The sequence below is a fragment of the Nomascus leucogenys genome, chromosome 11 (assembly GCF_006542625.1).
Source record: "Nomascus leucogenys isolate Asia chromosome 11, Asia_NLE_v1, whole genome shotgun sequence".
Classification (NCBI taxonomy): domain Eukaryota; kingdom Metazoa; phylum Chordata; class Mammalia; order Primates; family Hylobatidae; genus Nomascus; species Nomascus leucogenys.
In genome coordinates, this window is record NC_044391.1 from 98,809,183 (window position 1) to 98,826,531 (window position 17,349).

Consider the following 17,349-nt stretch of genomic DNA (forward strand, 5'->3'; position numbering starts at 1 on the left):
AGTAACTTATGCCTCAAGACTTTTAAACATTTTGCCCATAATTTCATAAAAAGTTACTGGTAGAATGGTGGCTAGCTCCAGCTGTTTTTTTTTTCCCCTAGGGCAATGTTTGTTCTCTACACTGCACTAAATGGAGAACAGTTCCACTGCTTCTTTTCCCTTGAGCACATTGTCTGTGAACCAATGTTTAGGTGGGTTTTCGGTGACAGTCAAGGTGTCCCTCCAGAGTGTCTGGGGTGCAAGAAGCAGTGACAGGAAAGCAATCTCGGAGAAGGAAAGGAAAGCAAATGGGAGAGCAGGAGGAATAAAGAGGGGGAAGAAAAAAGATACACAGAAGAACCATCTATTGATCTAGAATGTTTGGAAATGTTTATTTTGGTTGACAGAAGGCTACCCTTCATCTCATTCATGGTCAAACAATTCTTAAAGATATCATTTAACACCAAAACTAAACTGGGCTTAAGTTAATTTGTTTCATATCATGATCAAAGTCTTATGATTTTAACTTCTAGTTATTATTGTGAATCTCTAAGAAAAAATCTGGTTCTGTTGAGTCTGGATAGATGGATTTTCCTACATCCATTGTATACCATGGACAGTGGTTTCAGATGCCATTTGTTGTCATGAGTTGTCATGTCCTACCCTGCCTCACTGGTTCCAATTTATTATTTCAACAGAAAAGAGAAAACATTTCCATGGAAGAGGAAACAGGAAATTCCAACAGATCAGCAACAGTTGGAGTGCTAACCTGTCACTGGCATGGAAAAAAAAATGCTGTTGTTGACACATCTTTTCCTTGTTTTTGACACAAATTAGGTAACTCCCTGACTTACTGTCTCTTCACAAAATTGGTGGGGGTGTGAAAAATGTCTATGCAGTATATATTCATAACAAAGACTTATCCCATGAAAAATGTCCTTTGTTCACAATAGAAAGAATAACTCATGCTTTACATAATTTGCATGTATATATTTTGTTGTTGTAAATCCTGGTTTGCTCACTAAGCTGAAGTTCATTTTCTCACTATGATTATTGAGCCCGAAACTCTGATGAATCAAAAGGATCAAATATTGGGCTCCTACATTTTATGTGCAGTAGTTGTGCAGTTCACCTCACTGGGTCTGCATTAAAGCCCCCACTTCAATGAAAAGGATTGTTTTTTATTCTCAAAAGCAATTTCAAAATTCTGACTCAGAGACTTTTTATTCCTATGTTTTGTGTTTCTTAAAAGAATAATCCCAGATATAAGGATAATTACCCTGTTTTTGATTATTTAAAAATATATTCAATATTCACTCAAAAATACTTACAATTTCTGGTTTTGATAATTGTATTAGGGTGATATATAATGTTAATACTACAGGAAACAAAGTGAAAGGAATGGAAATGTAAAAAGAAAAATATTTATTGACCTGCTACCGTGGGCCAGGAATTGTGTGAGGTACTTGGTATACAATGGTGATTAACCAGACAGAACCAATAATTCCCTCCTCTCCTCATTTAGTTATGAAGTTGTCATTTAATCATACCAAAGTCTTTTTCACTGCAATTGAAGGTAATGTGTATTTTATTCTCTTCTAGAAACCTTGATTTTACTACTTACTGAGCATTTACAGCATGTTGAGCACTTATTCCTAGGTGTTTTCCATATTTGATTATTTCATTCTTTCAAGCACCAACTGAGTAAGTGTTATTACCCATAATTTGCAGATGAGGAAACAAATGTGAGTAAGTTAAATTAGTTACCTCATATATAAAGTGGCTGAGGCCGGGCACGGTGGCTCACACCTGTAATCTCAGCACTTTGAGAGGCCGAGGGTGGATACTTGAGGTCAGGAGCTCAAGACCAGCCTGGCCAATATGGCAAAACCCCATCTCTACTAAAAATACAAAAATTAGCCGGGTGTGGTTGAGCGCCTGTAATTCCAGCTACTCAGGAGGCTGAGGAAGGAGAATCACTTGAACCCGGGAGGCGGAGATTGCAGTGAGCTGAGATTGCACCACTGCATTCCAGCCTAGGCAGCAAGAACGAAACTTCATCTCAAAAAAAAAAAATAATAATAATGATAATAAAATAAATAATAATAAAGTGGCCGAGCTGGTACTTACTTTCACATGGGATCATCTAAATTTATAGAATGTTCTCATCTCTCCTCACAGCCCATCACTGATGACGAACACCTCCATGCCATGTCCTTCCAGACTTAAATATTCTCTCAGGATAAAGACTGCCAGATTCCTTTCCTCATAGCCTAATTATAGCATTTATTACATACCAACAATTTACTTTCCTACCTCTTTCTGTGGTTTACTTAGCAGAACCATAAACTGGACATCAGCTTCTTAATCACGGCTTGGTAAATGTAGAAGGAGTTAAGATAATGGGCACAGAGCCAATATTATTGTTCATCTTCTGATGAACATCACGTAGATAACAAAGAACTTTTGTGCCAGCTATGTGAGTGGGTTTGAAGTATCTCTACTTAAATGTTACTTCCAGCATCCCTTTGTAATTTTTTCTCAAGCTAGCCTTTTGTTTCCAGTTACCATTTAAAGTCAGAAAAGAAACAAATCCTTGAATAAATTATTCAATTTAACTTCTTAACTTCAATATGCAAATGTCTGACCAAGGGGTGCCTAAGTTGTCTGGGCTAGAAAGTATACTGGTTCTTTTTAACTCAATGGTATGGAAATTTTAGGATAACAAAGAGGCAGAGAGAAAACAAGGCACGTTTTTTCCCAACAAACATGAAGTTCAAACATTACTCACCATCTCTTAGCTTCTGTGTGAAGATGGACACACCCTCGAGGCTTCTGGGCCCCAGAGCTGTTGTTGATTTTTTTTTTTTTTTTTTTTTTTTTTTTTTTGAGGCAGAGTCTCACTCTGTCACCCAGGCTGGAGTGCAGTGGTGCAATCTCGGCTCACTGTAGTCCCAAGTAGCTGGTACTACAGGCGCCTGCCACCACACCCAGCTAATTTTTGTATTTTTAATAGAGATGGGGTTTCATCATGTTGGCCAGGATGGTCTTGATCTTTTGACCTCATGATGCACCCTCCTCAGCCTCCCAAAGTGCTGGGATTACAGGCATGAGCCACCGCACCCAGCCTGTTGTTGCTTTTTAATGATTGGAGTAGATAGTGCCAGAGGAGGGGCCTATGCGATATAGTCCAGTCTCCTCATTCCTAGTAAGATCACGTGCAGATTTCTCTTAGGACTCAGAGCCAGGCAAGTCTACCATTCTTCCAGTAAGTCAATTGTTTCTCTCAGATGTTGTGAATGCCTTTTCTTTTTGTTTAGCTGGTAAGAAGTTTCATGCGTGTCCGTGTGAAGAGACCACCAAACAGGCTTTGTGTGAGCAACATGGCTGTTTATTTCACCTGGGTGCAGGCGGGCTGAGTCCGAAAAGAGAGTCAGCGAAGGGAGATGGGGTGGGGCCGTTTTATAGGACTTCTGTAGGTAAAGGAAAAAGAGGGTTGTTCTCTGGTGGGCAGAGTGGGGGTCACAAGGTACTCAGTGGGGGAGCTTTTGAGCCAGGATGAGCCAGGAGAAGGAATTTCACAAGACAGTGTCATCAGTTAAGGCAGGAACAGGCCATTTTCACTTCTTTTGTGGTGGAATGTCATCAGTTAAGGCTATTTTTACTTCTTTTGTGGATCTTCAGTCACTTCAGGCCATCTGGAAGTCACAGGGGATGCGATGGCTTGGCTTGGGCTCAGAGGCCTGACATTCCTGCCTTCTTTTATTAACAAGAAAAATAAAACAAAATAGTGTTGAAGTCTTGGGGCGGTGAAAATTTTGGGGGGGGTGGTATGGAGAGAGAATGGGCGATGTTTCTCAGGGCTGCTTCAAGTGGGATTAGGGGTGGCGTGGGAACCTAGATTGGGGGAGATTAAGCTGAAGGATGATTTTGTGGTAAGGGGTGATATTGTGGGACTGTTAGAAGAAACATTTGTCATTTAGAATTATTGATGATGGCCTGGATACAGTTTTGTATGAATTGAAAAACTAAATGGAATAAGAGAAGGAGAAAAACAGGTATAAAAGGTCTAAGAATTGGGAGGACCTAGAACATCTGATTAGAGAGTGCCTAAGGAGATTCAGCATAGTCCTGCCAGCAAAGATCATTTATTTACTTCAAGAGCTAAGAGTGGCAGTTTGGGGATAGCACGAGGAGATATCAGCTGTGATGGCTTGGAGAAACAGTGTAAACTGGCAGTGTAAACAAGAGCAGGGCATGTATGAGTAGTTGAGAACGGTGAATAGGAGTATGACTAGAGAGAAGACAGTAGGGATGACAAGTTTTTTTGGGGCACAGTCTAAGTTGGTCCGGTGTCTGGAATGAGACTGGGGCCTAATAAAAAGGAGCTCAAATGGGCTGTACCTTGTAGCATTCCGAGGACAGGCCTGAATTCTGAGAAGTGAAAGTGGTAAAAGTATTGTCCAGTCCTTTTTAAGTTGGTGGCTGAGCTTGGTGAGGTGTGTTTTTAAAAGTCCTTTGGTCCGTTCTACTTTTCCTGAAGACGGAAGACTGTAAGGGATATAAAGGTTCACTGAATACTAAGAGCCTGAAAAACTGCTTGGCTGATTTGACTAATAAAGGCTGGTCTGTTTTCAGACTGTATAGAGGTGGGAAGGCTAAACTGAGGAATTATGTCTGACAGAAGGGAAGAAATGACTGTGGTGGCCTTCTCAGACCCTGTAGGAAAGGCCTCTACCTATCCAGTGAAAGTGTCTACCTAGACTAAGAGGTATTTTAGTTTTCTGACTCGGGGCATGTTGAGTAAAGGTAATTTGCCAGTCCTGGGTGGGGGCAAATCCTCGAGCTTGATGCGAGGGAAGGGAGGGGGCCTGAATAATCCCTGAGGAGTAGTAGAATAGCAGATGGAACACTGAGAAGTTATTTCCTTGAGGATAGATTTCCATGATTGAAAGAAAATGAGAGGTTCCAAGAGGCGGGCTAGTGGCTTGTACTATAGCATAGCCTGCCTTTGCTGGTGTGTGGCGATTAGGCCTGGTGGAACTGCCATCAGTAAACCAAGTGTGATCAGGGTGAGGAACAGGAAAGAAGGAAATGTGGGGAAATGGGGTGAATGTCAGGTGGATCAGAGAGATACCGTCATGGGGGTCAGGTGTGGTATCTGGAATAATGTGGGAGGTGGGATTGAAGTCCAGGCCAGGAACAATGGTAATTGTGGGACTTAACGAAGAGTGAGTACAGCTGAAGGAGCCGGGGAGCAGAAAGTATATGCGTCAGGTATGAGGAAGAAAATAGATTCTGGAAGTCATGAGAAATGTAGAGAGTAAGTTGAGCATTGTTTTTGATTTTGAGGGCCTCTAAAAGTATTAGGGCAGCAGCAGCCACTGCACAGAGACATGATGGCTAGGCTAAAAGAGTAAGGTCAAGTTGTTTGCACAGAAAGCCTACAGGGTGCGGTCCTGGCTCTTGTGTAAGAATTCTGACCGCACTAACCGTGCCTAGGAAGGAAAGGAGTTGTTTTGTAAGGGATTGAGGTTTGGGAGATTAATCAGACACGATCAGCAGGGAAAGCACGTGTGTTTTTATGAGAATTATGCCGAGATAGGTAACAGATGAGGATGAAATTTGGGCTTGACTGAAGTAATGGGGGCTGTCTGTGAAGCCTTGCGGCAGTACAGCCCAGGTAATTTGCTGAGCCTAATGGGTGTCAGGGTCAGTCCAAGTGAAAGCGAAGAGAGGCTGGGATGATGGGTGCAAAGGAATGGTAAAGAAAGCATGTTTAAGATCCAGAACAGAATAATGGATTGTGGAGGGAGGTATTGAGGATAGGAGAGTATATGGGTTTGGCACCATGGGGTGGATAGGCAAAACAATTTGGTTGTTAAGGCACAGATCCTGAACTAACTTGTAAGGCTTCTCTGGTTTTAGGACAGGTAAAATGGGGGAATTGTAAGAAGAGTTTATAGGCTTTAAAAGGCCATGCTGTAGCAGGCGAGTGATAACAACAGGCTTTAATCCTTTCAAAGCATGCTGTGGGATGGGATATTGGCATTGATGGGGGTAAGGGTGATTAGGTTTTAATGAGATGGTAAGGAGTGCATGATCGGTTGCCAAAGAGGGAGTAGAGGTATCTTATACTTGTGGGTTAAGGCGGAGGAATACAAGAGGAGGACGCAAAGGAGGCTTTGGATTGGGAAGAAGGGCCACAATGAGATGCAGCTGTAATCCAGGAATAGTCAGGGAAGCAGATAATTTAGTTAAAGTGTCTCGGCCTAATAAGGGAACTGGGCAGGTGGGGATAACTAAAAGGAGTGCTTAAAAGAGTATTGTCTAAGTTGGCACCAGAGTTAGGGAGTTTTAAGAGGTTTAGAAGCCTGGCTGTCAATACCCACAACAGTTATGGAGGCAAAGGAAACAGGCCTTTGAAAATAAAGTAATGTGGAGTGAGTAGCCTCCGTATTGGTTAAGAAGGGGACGGACTTACCCTCCACTGTGAGAGTTACCGGAAGCTCGGCGTCTGTGATGCTCTACGGGCTTCCGAGGTGATCGGGCAGCGTCAGTCTTCAGCCGCTAAGCCAAGAAGATCTGGGAAGGAGTCAGAGAGCCTTGGGCCAGAGTTCCAGCGGCTCTGGGAGTGGCTGCCAGGTGAGTTGGGCAGTCCGATTTCCAGTGGGGTCCCGCACAGATGGGACACGGCTTAGGAGGAATCCTGGGCTGCAGGCATTCCTTAGCCTGGTGGCCAGATTTCTGGAACTTGTCGCAAGCTCCTGGGGGAGGAGGTTCTGGAGGAACACCTGGCTGCTGCGGTTCAGGTGTTTGGAAGTTCTTGTGTGCTGGAGATGTGGCTGGCGTTTGTCTCACAGTGGAGGCAAGGAATTGCAACTTTTTTCTATTATTGTACACCTTGAAGGCAAGGTTAATTGAATCCTGTTGTGGAGTTTGAGGGCTGGAATTTAATTTTTGGAGTTTTATTTAATGTTGGGGGCAGATTGGGTAATAAAATGTATTTTGAGAATAAGACGGCCTTTTGACCTTTTAGGGTCTAGGGCTGTAAAGCGTCTCAGGGTTGCTGCCAAACGAGTCATGAACTGGGCTGGATTTTTATATTTGATGAAAAAGAGCCTAAACGCTATCTGATTTGGAATAAAGAAAAAGGAGAATTAACCTTGACTTGCCTTTAGCTCCAGCCACCTTTTTAAGAATAAATTGCTGGGCAGGTGGGGGAGGGCTAGTCACAGAACGAAACTGTAAGCTGGACCGGGTGTGAGGAGGGGAGGTGATACAAGGATTATAGGGTGGAGGAGCAGAGGCTGAGGAAGAATTGGGACCTAGCTTGGCCTGGCGAGGATGGGAGAGGTCAGATGGCTCTGTAGAAAGGATTAGAAAGACTCAGCGATGCTTGCGGTTGGGATTGAGGGGACAGGTGGGAGGGAAAGAAGGAAGATTTGGGACAAGTTGCATTGGGCACAGAGACTAGGAAGGGACTGATGTGTAAAAGAATGCCTGGATGTCAGGCACCATAGACCATTTGCCCATTTTACGACAAGAATTATTTAGATCTTGTAGGATGGAAAAATTGAAAGTGCAATTTTCCTGCTATTTGGAACTACTGTCCAGTTTGTATTGGGGTCAAGCGGCATTGCAGAAGAAAATAAGATGCTTAGATTTTAGGTCAGGTGAGAGTTGAAGAGGTTTTAAGTTCTTAAGAACACAGGCTAAGGGAGAAGAAGGAGGAATGGAAGGTGGAAGCTTGCCCATAGTGAAGGAGGCAAGCCCAGAGAAAAGAGTAGAGACACGGAGAAGGGGTAGGGGGTTCTTGCCCTCCAGAAAAGCAGAGAAGGGGTTGGGGCATGGAAATAAGGGATTGGGGCACAGAGATATAAGAGGCTGGGGCATGGAAATAAGGGATTGGGGTGCAGAGATAAGAGGTTGGGGTGCGGAAATAAGTGATTAGGGGTTCTTGCCCCCTAGAAAAGCAGCACTTGCCACTAAGGGTGAAGGAGAAGGGGTTGAGGGGTTCTTGCTCCTGCCCCAGAAAAGCAGAGAAGGGGTAGAGACACGGAGAGAAGGGGTTGGGATACTTGCCCCTCCCCCAGAAAAGCGGGACTTGCTGCTAAGGGTGAAGGACCAAGGCAGGTGTCCCTGCGTGGTCTGACACCTCTGAAACGTGGGTGAATAATCAGAGAGGCGTCCCTGCAATGATTAAACACCAAGGGAAGGCTGCCTTCCCAGTCTGTGACTGGCGCCAGAGTTTTGGGTCCATGGATAAAACATGTCTCCTTTATCTCTAACAGAAAAGGAAAGGAATTGAAATTAAGAGGAGGGAGAGATTGAAGTGTGGCGCCAAGATTGAAAGGAGAAAGAGATTGAGGGACAGTGAGGGAGGTTGGAGAAGAGAGTATAAAGAGGCCGCTTACAGGATTTGAAATTGGTGAGATGTTTCTTGGGCTGGTTGGTCTGAGGACCTGAGGTCGTAGGTGGATCTTTCTCACAGAGCAAAGAGCAGGAGGACGGGGGATTGATCTCCCAAGGGAGGTTCCCCGATCTGAGTCACGGCACCAAATTTCATGTGCGTCCATGTGAAGAGACCACCAAACAGGCTTTGTGTGAGCAAAATGGCTGTTTATTTCACCTGGGTGCAGGCGGGCTGAGTCCGAAAAGAGAGTCAGCAAAGGGAGATAGGGGTGGGGCCGTTTTATAGGATTTGGGTAGGTAAAGGAAAAAGGGGATTGTTCTCTGGTGGGCAGGAGTGGGGGTCACAAGGTACTCAGTGGGGGAGCTTTTGAGCCAGGATGAGCCAGGAGAAGGAATTTCACAAGACAGTGTCATCAGTTAAGGCAGGAACAGGCCATTTTCACTTCTTTTGTGGTGGAATGTCATCAGTTAAGGCTATTTTTACTTCTTTTGTGGATCTTCAGTCACTTCAGGCCATCTGGATGTGTAAGTGCAAGTCACAGGGGATGCGATGGCTTGGCTTGGGCTCAGAGGCCTGACAAGAAGGTTAATTCCAAATTTAAGGCTCTACTATGTTGTTCTCAACTTGGTTTTGACTTCATCTTACTTTCCCATTATCATCTTTCATTAATTTTGATTTCTTTCTTTACTTTTATACTTTACATATCTCTGAAAGCAGCCTGAAATTCTTTCGAGAATGAGGCTACGTGTAAATAATCAATACTACTACTAATAATAGTTGAACAGCTTTATCCTTTATCATCTCTACGTCCCAAATAATTATACTGTAACGGTTCAATGAAATATTCTGTTGTCTAGGGGGAAGAGCCAGGGCCCACCATGATAAAAATCTGACTTCAGTGATCCTTATAAAATTTTTACAGGTTAATTTTGCTTCTGAGAAAGAGAACATACAGCTATATTGACATTTTTATAGTTCTTAATATCCACTGTCTCTTTCCAAAGAAATTAATCAATTATAACTGCCACCAACAATGAGTGAGATTGCCTAAATTTGTGTATCTTTGCCAAAACAGGGATTTATAGCTTTACTTTTTTTCTCCTACATTTGTAATACATGCCAGTCACTTCTACGGTTGTTTTCTCAAATTGGGGACCATAGATTTCTGGGAGACTTCATAGATCCTGAGAAAGTTCCTGGCTTCATAAAATGATTTTGATGGAAAAAAGGAATTAGGTCACTCTTCTGCAATAAATCTTTGCTATAAAATTTAAAGATGAACACTTTGATTAAGAATTAAGAGGCCGGGCGTGGTGGCTCACACCTGTAATCCCAGCACTTTGGGGGTCTGAGGTGGGTGGATCGCCTGAGGTCAGGAGTTTGAGACCACCCTGGCTAACATGGCGACACCCGGTCTCTACTAAAAATACAAATGTAATCCCAGCTCCTGGAGAGGCTGAGGCAGGAGAATGGTGTGAACCCGGGAGGCGGAGGTTGCAGTGAGCCAAGATGGCGCCACTGCACTCCAGCCTGGATGACGAGTGAAACTCTGTCTCAAAAAAAACAACAATAACAAAAAAGAATTAAGAACAACATTTTAAGAGATGAAAATGGATGCTAAGAAGAAAGATTAATTCATCCTTTCTAGTTAAGAGAGAAGAAGGCTGAGATGTAACATATAACGAAGCTTTATGTAAGGCATTTGATACAGGTTTATTGGATAAATAAATGAATTTAATAGTCATCTAATTATGTTACCAAAAATTGAAAAATAGATAAGGCTATGTAAATCTTATTTTGCCTAGAACACATTAAAATCTTTATGTCTGTCTACATTGTTTTCAATGAAAAAGTCAAAGTACAATAATATAGGACCGTAACAGTTCAAACCCTCATGCATTTTAAAAGGAAAATTAATCCATATGATCTAAGTTTATTTGCACTTAAATCATTGCAATGTTGAGTAGTAAAGACAACCTGATATCTAAAGAAGCTTTTAGGTTTTTAAAAACAATAACTTCTATCAGTTTTTGCCAAAAATAAAATGCATTAGAAAATCAGAAGATTTTATAAAGTGTGGCCCAGCCTTTTGAGCAGGTTTTACACTTGGTGTTGTAAACCCTTCCATTGTATCAAGACATATCTCTGAAAATGGAAAAAGACAACAAAAACAAAAAACCCAGAGCCTACTGAAAATGTGGATGATACAAAGCGAGTGAAACAGTCAGCTTCTGAAGCCAATATTTTCAACATGTCATCACTTATTAATAAAAACAAATCCGCATTCTTTCTTCTCTACTTTCCCACAAAAGATTTTGTTTCTGAAAAGGTTGATTCAGTTCAGTTAAATATAAACAGTTAACTATGAATATGTCTCTGCTGCCAAAGGAAAGTTATCCCTGGTAGGGGAGACAAACAAGGGTCAAAACATTATGAGTAAGGATAGTATGTGGTGAAGTGTTACAAGAAAGCTTCAAAGTACTGTGGGACACAAACCCGGAAAAGATTAATTTGGCAGATATCAGACTGGGGAAAACTTGATGGAAGGGGTAAAGCATTAGATATTATCAATTTTAACACCTCAGCTGAAATAACTGAATATAGCTGTGTGTTGCTTAATGATGGGAAAAGGTTCTGAGAAATGCATTGTTATGCAATTTCATCACTGTGCGAACATCATACTGTACTTATACATTCTTAGACAGTGTAGCCCGCTCCACACCAAGGCTCTATGGTGTAGTCTATTGCTCCTAGGCTACAAACCTGTACAGCACGTGACTGTACTGAATACTGTAGGCAATTGTAACACAATGGTAGGTATTTGTGTATCTAAACATTCTATCTATAGAAAAGTTACAGTAAAAATATGGTCTTATAATCTTATGGGACCACCATCATATATGTGGTCCATCATTGACTGAAACATTGTTCGGTGGTGCAGGACTGTACATGATTTTACTATTTGCCAGGTAAACAAGGAACATGAAATTAGAAAGACTGTATAAAGTTTGAGCTTCTGCTGGAATAGACCATGGAATAGAGATATGTGCCTCGGACAGGTAATAAGAGTAATAGATTCAGGACAAGTAAAATGGGAAGAAAGAGGAGATAAGATAATAGTCCAGGCAGCTGTCTTTTACTTTCTGATTTTACTTCTTTCATAAAGAAAAACACCTCTGACCTTTTGCTCCAGGCCTTTTACCACCACCAGTAATGATTCCTCCACTGCCTACCTAGAGTCTCTCTCCAAACCAGTTCTCCAAGGCTAAGTTCGAAAATCATCAATTCTGAGAAAGCTTTCTTTATCCTTCAGGCAGAATTTTTGACCCCCTCCTTTGGGTTTTAACAGCACTGTAGATTTTATTCTTTTTTAAAATTTATTTTGTATTTCAATAGGTTTTTTTTGGGAGCAGGTGGTATTTTGTTACATGAATAAGTTCTTTAGTGGTGATTTTTCAGATTTTAGTGCACCCATCACCTGAGCAGTGTACACTGTAACCAGTGTGTAGTCTTTATCTCTCTCCCCCTCCCACCATTTCCCCTGCGTCCCCAAAGTCCAAAGTGTCATTTTTATGCCTTTGCATCTTTATAGCTTAGCTCTCATTTATGAGCAAGAACATACAATGTTTGGTTCTCTGTTCCAGAGTTAATTTACTTAGAATAATAATCCAGGTTGCTGTGAATGCCATTATTTTGTTCCTTTTTATGGCTGAATAGTATTCCATGGTATGTATATGTATATGTATGTGTATGTGTATGTGTATATGTATGTGTATATGTATATCCCATTTTCTTTATCCACTCATTGATTGACGGGCATTTGGGCTGGTTCTATGTCTTTGCAATCGCAAATTGTGCTGCTATAAACATGCATATGCAAATATCTTTTTCATTTCATGACTTTTTTTCCTCTGGGTAGATACCCAGTAGTGGGATTGCTGGATCAAATGGCAGATGTACTTTCATCTCTTTAAGGAATCCCCGTACAGTTTTCCATAGGGGCTGTACTACTTTACATTCTCACCAACAGTGTAAAAGTGTTCCCTTTCCACCACATCCACATGAACATCAATTATTTTTTAATTTTTAAATTATGGACATTCTTAGAGGAGTAAGGTGGTATTGTATTGTGGTTTTGATGTGCATTTCCCTAATAATTAGTGATGCTGAGTATTTTTTCATATGTTTATTGGCCATTTGTGTATCTTCTTTTGAGAATTGTCTATCCATGTCCTTAGCCTACTTCTTAATAGGATTGTTTGTTTCGTTCTTGCTGATTTGTTTGAGTTCTTTGTAGATTCTGAACCTTAATCCTTTGTTATATATTCAGATTGTGAAGATTTTCTCTCATGCCGTGGGTTGTCTGTTTACTCTGCTGATTATTTCTTTTGCTGTGCCGAAGCTTTTTAGTTTAATTAAGTTCCATCTATTTATCTTTGTTTTTGTTGCATTTGCTTTTGGGTTCTTGGTTATGAAGTCTTTGCCTAAGCCAATGTCTGGAAGGATTTTTCTGATGTTATCTTCTAGAATTTTTATAGTTTCAGGTCTTAGATTTAAATATCTGATCCAACCTGAGTTGATTTTTGAATAAGGTCAGAGACGAAGATCCAGTTTCATTCTTCTACATGTGGCTTGCCAATTATCTCAGCACCATTTGTTGAATATGGTATCCTTTCCCCACTTTATGTTTTTGTTTGCTTTGTCAAAGATCAGTTGGCTGTAAGTATTTTGCTTTATTTCTGGGTTCTCTATTCTGTTCCATTGGCTTATGTGCCTGTTTTTATACCAGTACCATGCTGTTTTGGTGAGTATGGCATCATAGTATAGTTTGAAGTTGGGTAATGTGATGCCTCCAGATTTGTTGTTTTTGCTTAGTCTTGCTTTGGCTATGCGGGCTCTTTTTTGGTTCCATATGAATTTTAGGATTTTTTTTCTCTAGTTCTGTAAAGAATGTTGGTTGTATTTTAATGAAAATTGCGTTGAATTTGTAGATTGCTTTTGGCAGTATGGTCATTTTCACAATATTGATTCTACCCATCCATGAGCATGAGATATATTTCCATTTGTTTGTGTCATCTATGATTTCTTTCAGTGGTGTTTTGTAGTTTTCCTTGTAGGTGTCTTTCACCTCCTAAGTATTTTATTTTTTGCAGATATTGTAAAAGGGGTTGAGTTCTTGATTTGATTCTCATCATGGTTGCTGTTGGTGTATAGGAGAGCTACTGATTTTTGCACATTAATTTTGTATTCTGAAACTGCTGATTTCATTTATCAGCTCTAAGAGCTTTTTGGAGGGGCCTTGAGGGTTTTCTAGGTATAGGACCGTATACCTAGAAAACAGCAACAGTTTTACTTTCTCTTTACTGATTCAGATGCCCTGTATTTCTTTCTCTTGTCTGATTGGTCTGGTTAGGAATTCCAGTACTGTGTTGAATAGAGGTGATGAAAATGGGCATCCTTGTCTTGTTCTAGTTCTCAGGGGGAATGCTTTCAACTTTTCCCTGTTTAGTATAATGTTGGATGTGGGTTTGTCATAAATGGCTTTTATCACCTTAAGGTATGTCCCTTCTATGCCAGTTTTGCTGAGGGTTTTACTCATAAAGGAATGCTGGATTCTGTCAGATGCTTTTTCTGCATCTATTGAGATGATCACATCTGTTTTTAATTCTGTTTATATGGTATATCACATTTGTTTTTAATTCTGTTTATATGGTATATCACATTTATTGACTTACGTATATTAAAGCATCCTTACAATCCTGGTATGAAACCAATTTGATCATGGTGGATTATCTTTTTGATATGCTGTTGGATTCGATTTGCTAGTATTTTGTTGAGGATTATTGCATCTATTTCATCAGGAATATTGGTCTGTAGTTTTCTTTTCTTGTTATGTCCTTCCCTGGTTTTGATATTGGATGATACTGGCTTCATAGAATGATTTAGGGGGGATTCCCTCTTTATCTTTTTTTTTTTTTTTTTTTTTGAGACGGAGTCTCGCTCTGTCGCCCAGGCTGGAGTGCAGTGGTGCAATCTCGGCTCACTGCAAGCTCCGCCTCCCGGGTTCATGCCATTCTCCTGCCTCAGCCTCTCTGAGTAGCTGGGACTACAGGCACCCACCACCACGCCCAGCTAATTTTTTGTATTTTTAGTAGAGACGGGGTTTCACCGTGGTCTTGATCTCCTGACCTCGTGATCCGCCCGCCTCGGCCTCCCAAAGTGCTGGGATTACAAGCGTGAGCCACCGCGCCCGGCCTCCCTCTTTATCTTTTGGAATAGTGTCAACAGGATTCGTACCAATTTTTTGAATATCTGATAGAATTCAGCTGTGACTCCATCTGGTCTTGGACTTTTTTTGTTGGCATTTTTTTTTTTATTACGATTTCAATCTTGCTGCTTGTTATTGGCCTGTTCAGAGTTTCTATATTTTCCTGGTTTAATCTAGGAAGATTGTATGTTTCCAGGAATTTATCCATCTTCTCTAGGTTTTCTAGTTCATGCACTTACAGGTGTTCATAGTAGCCTTGAATCATGTATTTCTGTGCTATTAGTTGTGAGCTCTCCCATTTCATTTCTAATTTAGCTTATTTGGATCTTTCTCTCTTCTTGGTTAATCTCAGTAATGGTCTATCAATTTTATTTATCTTTTCAAAAAACTACCTTTTTGTTTAATTTACCTTTTGTATTTTTTTGTTTGTGTGTTTGTTTCTATTTCATTTAGTTCTGCTCTGATCTTCATTATTTCCTTTATTCTGCTGGTTTGGGTTTGGATTTGGATTGTTCTTGTTTCTCCAGTTCTGTGAGGTGTGACCTTAGATTGTCTATTTCTGCTTTTTCGGTTTTTGATGTAGGCATTTAATGGTATGAACTTTCCTCTTAGCGCTGCTTTTGCTGTATCCCAGAGGTTTTGATAGGTTGTGTCACTATTATCATTCAGCTCAAAGAATTTTTAAATTTCCATCTTGGTTTCATTGTTGACCCAATGATCGTTCAGGAGCAGGTTCTTTAATTTCCACATATTTGCATGGTTTTGAGCGTTCCTTTTAGAGTTGGTTTCTAATTTTATTCTGCTGTGGTCTGAGGAAGTACTTGATACAATTTCGATTTTCTTAAATTTACTGAGACTTGTTTTGTGGCCTATCATATGGTCTATCTTGGAGAGTGTTCCATGTGCTGATGAATGGAATGTATATTCTGCAGTTGATGGATAGGATGTTCTGTAAGTATCTGTTAAGTACATTTGTTCTAGGTTATAGTTTGAGTCCTTTTTCTTTTCTTTTCTTTTTTTTTCGAGACAGACTCTTGCTCTGTCACCCGGCTGGAGTGCAGTGATGCAATCTTGGCTCACTGCAACCTCCACCTCCTGGGTTCGAGCAATTCTGTCTCAGTCTCCTGAGTAGCTGGGACCACAAGCATGCTCCACCATGCCTGGCCAATTTTTGTATTTTTAGTAGAGATGGGGTTTCACCATGTTGGCCAGGCTAGGAGTCCATTGTTTCTTTGTTGACCTTCTTTTGATGACCTGTCTAGTGCTGTCAGTGGAGTATTGAAGTCCCCCACTGTTACTGTGTTGCTGTCTATTTCATTCCTTAGGTCTAATAGTGATTGTTTTATAAATTTGGGAGCTCCAGTTGTATATATATAGGGTCATATATATTTAAGAATGTGATATTTTTCTGTTGGACTAGTCCTTTTATCATTATATAATGTCCCTCTTTGTCTTTTTTAACTGCTGTTGCTTTAAAGTTTGTTTTGTCTGATATAAAACGACTCCTGCTTGCTCTTGATATCTATTTGCATAGCATATCTTTTTACACCCCTTTACCTTAAGTTTATGTGAATCTTTAGGTGTTAGGTGAATCTCCTAAAGACAGCAGAAACTTGGTTGGTGAATTCTTATCCATTCTGCCATTCTGTATCTTTTAAGTGGAACATTTAGGCCATTTACACATTCAACGTTAGTACTGAGATGTGAGGTACTATTTTATTTATTGTGTTGTTGCCTGAATACCTTGTTGCTTTTTCATTGTGTTATTGTTATATAGGTCCTGTAAAATTTATGCTTTAAGAAGGTTCTATTTTGGTGTATTTGAGGATCTGTTTCAAGATTTAGAGCTCCTTTTAGCAGTTCTTGTAGTGCTGGCTTGGTAGTAGCAAATTCTCTCAGCATTTGTTTATCTGGAAAAGACTGTGTCTTTCCTTCATTTTTGAAACTTAGTTTTGCTGGATACAAAGTCCTTGGCTGAAAATTATTTTGTTTAAGCGGGCTAAAAATAGGACCCCAATTCCTTCTAGTTTGTAGGGTTTCTGCTGAGAAATCTGCTGTTAATCTGATAGGTTTTCCTTTACAGGTTAGCTGATGCTTTTATCTCACAACTTGATACTTTCCTTCAGCTTGACTTTAGATAACCCGATGACTGTGTGCCTGGGTGATGATCTTTTTGCAATAAATTTCCCATGTGTTCTTTGGGCTTCTTGCATTTGGATGTCTAGATTTCTAGCAAGGTCGGGGAAGTTTTCCGTGATTATTCCCTCAAATATGTTTTCCAAACTTTTAGATTTCTCTTCTTTTTGGGGAACATCAATTATTCTTAGGTTTGGTCATTTAACATAATCTCAAACTTGTTGGAGGCTTTGCTCATTTTTTAGAAGTCTTTTTAATTTGTCTTTGACAGATTGGGTTAATTTGAGAGCCTAGTCGTCAAGTTTTGAAGTTCTTTCTTCTGCTTTTTTGATTCCATTGCTGAGACTTTCCAGTGCATTTTGCATTTCTCTAAGTGTGTCCTTGATTTCCAGAAGTTGTGGTTGTTTTTTTATTTATGCTATCTATTTCACTGAAGACTTTTTCTTTTACATCCTGTATCACATTTTTGATTTCTTTAAGTTGGACTTCACCTTTCTCTGGTGCCTCCTTGATTAGCTTAATAATCGACCTTCTGAATTCTTTTTCTGGC